Source organism: Cebus imitator, unplaced genomic scaffold (assembly GCF_001604975.1).
Source record: "Cebus imitator isolate Cc_AM_T3 unplaced genomic scaffold, Cebus_imitator-1.0 Scaffold214, whole genome shotgun sequence".
In the NCBI taxonomy this organism is placed as follows: Eukaryota; Metazoa; Chordata; class Mammalia; order Primates; family Cebidae; genus Cebus; species Cebus imitator.
In genome coordinates, this window is record NW_016107529.1 from 3,173,754 (window position 1) to 3,176,307 (window position 2,554).

Here is a 2,554-nt window from a genome sequence, read left to right on the forward strand (position 1 = left end):
AATTAGCCAGGTGTGGTGACACACACCTGGAGTCCCAACTACTTGGGAGGCTGAGGCAGGAGTATTGCTTGAACCCAGGAGGTGGAGGTTGTGGTGAGCAGAGATTGCGCCATTGCACTCCAGCCTGGGCAATAAGAACAAAACGCCGTCTCAAAAAACCAAAAACACCCTAAAGACTCATTTAAAAATCTAATACATGGCTGAAAGAAATCATACATGACACAAACAATGGAAACACATCCCATGTTCATGGATGGGTAGAATCAATATTGTGTAAAATGACCACACTGCCAAATGCAATCTACAGAGTCAATGTAATTCCCATCAAAATACCATCATCATTCTTCACAGAACTAGAAAAAACAATCCTAAAATTCACATGGAACAACAACAAAAGCCCGCACAGACAAATACTAAGCAAAAAGAAAAATCTGGAGGCATCACATTACCCGGCTTCCAACTATAACTTCAAGGATATAGTTACCAAAGCAGCACGGTACTGGTATAAAAACAGGCATGTAGACCAAAGGAACAGAATAGAGAACCCAGAAGTAAAGCCAAATACTTATAGGCAACTGATCTTTGATAACGCAAACAAAAACCAAAAGTGGGAAAAGGTCACCCTATTTAACAAATGGTGCTGGGACAACTGGCAAACCACATATAGAAGAATGAAACTAGGGCCAAGTGTGGTGGCTCCCGCCTGTAATCCCAGTACTTTGGGAGGCTGAGGTGGGTGGATCACCTGATTTCAGGAGTTTGAGACCAGCCTGGCCAACACTGTGAAACTCCGTCTCCACTAAAAATACAAAAAAATTAGCTGGGCATTGTGGCGGCACCTGTAATCCAGCTACTCGGGAGGCTGAGGCAGGAGAATTGCTTTTACCCGGGAGGTGGAGGTTGCAGTGATCTGAGATTGCACTACTGCACTCCGGCCTGGACAACAAGAGCAAAACCCTGTCTCGAAAAAAACAAAAAGAAAAGGTAGAACGAAACTGGACCGTCCTTTCATCTTATACAAAAATCAACTCAAGATGGATCGAAGACTTAAATCTAACACCTGAAACCATAAAAAATCTAGAACATTGGAAAGTCTTCTAGACATTGTTAGGCAAAGAATTCATGACTTAGAACCCAAAAGCAAATGCAACAAAAACAACAATAAATGGGACCTAATAATACTAAAAAGCTTCTGCACAGCAAAAGAAATAATCAGCAGAGTATAAACAGATAAACATTTACAAAGTATGCATCCAACAAAGGACTAATAACCAGATCTACAAGGAACTCAAATCAGCAAAAAAAAAAGAAAGAAAAAAACAAAAACAAATAATCCCATCAAAAAGTGGGCAAAGAGCTGGGAATGGTGGCTCACGCGTGTAATCTCAGCACTTTGGGAGGCTGAGGTGGGTGGATCACTTGAGATCAGGAGTTTAAGACTAGCCTGGCCAACATGGTGAAACCCTGTCTCTACTAAGATAACAAAAATTAGTCAGGCATGGTGGCGAGTGCCTGTAATCCCAGCTACTCGGGAGGCTGAGGCTGGAGAATTGCTTATACCTGGGAGGCAGAGGTTGCAGTGAGCTGAGACCGCACCACTGCTCTCCAACCTAGGCAACAGAGCAAGACTCCATCTCACAAAAAAAGAAAAAAAAAAAAGAAAAAAAGTTGGCAAAGGACATGAATAGACAATTCTCAAAAGAAGATATAGAAATAGTCAACAAACATTTTAAAAAAACTCAACATCACTAATTATCAGGGAAATGCAAATTAAAACCATAATGAAATACCACCTTATTTCTGTTAGAATGGCCATAATTAAAAAAATCAAAACATAATAGATGTTGGTGTGGATATGGTGAAAAGGGAACACTTTTACACTGCTGGTGGGAACGTAAACTAGTACAACCACTATGGAAAACAGTGTGGAAATTCCTTAAAGAATTAAAAGTAGAATTACCATTTGATCCAGCAATCCCACTACTGGATATCTACCCAAAGGAAAAGAAGTCATTATATGAAAAAAGACATATGCATGTTTATAGTAGCACAATTCACAATTGCAAAAATATGGAACCAACCTAAATGTCCATCAATCAATGAATGGATAAAGAAAATGTGGTATATATACACCATGGAATACTACTCAGCCATAAAATGCAATGAAATAATGGCATTTCCAGCAACTTGGATGGAGTTGGAGACTGTTATTCTGAGTGAAGCAATTCAGGAATGGAAAACCAAATATCCTATGTTTTCACTTATAGGTGGGAACTAAGCTATGAGGAAGCAAAAGCATAAGAGTGATATAATGGACTTTGAGAACTCAGGGGGAAGGATGGGAGGTGGTGAGGGATAAAACACTACACATTGGGTACAGTGTATACTTCTCAGGTAATGGGTGCACCAAAACCTCAGTAATCACCCCTTAAGAACTTATCCATGGCTGGGCGCGGTGGCTCACGCCTGTAATCCCAGCACTTTGGGAGGCCGAGGCGGGTGGATCACGAGGTCAAGAGATCGAGACCATCCTGGTCAACATGGTGAAACCCCG

At 41.0% G+C, this 2,554-nt stretch overlaps 1 protein-coding gene across 6 annotated transcripts in view; it reads right to left on the reverse strand.

Moving 5' to 3' along the window:
- Window positions 1–2,554, reverse strand: part of ORC1 (origin recognition complex subunit 1) — a 36,841-nt gene that overhangs the window by 16,755 nt on the left and 17,532 nt on the right. The gene's annotated exons all lie outside the window — the stretch shown is intronic.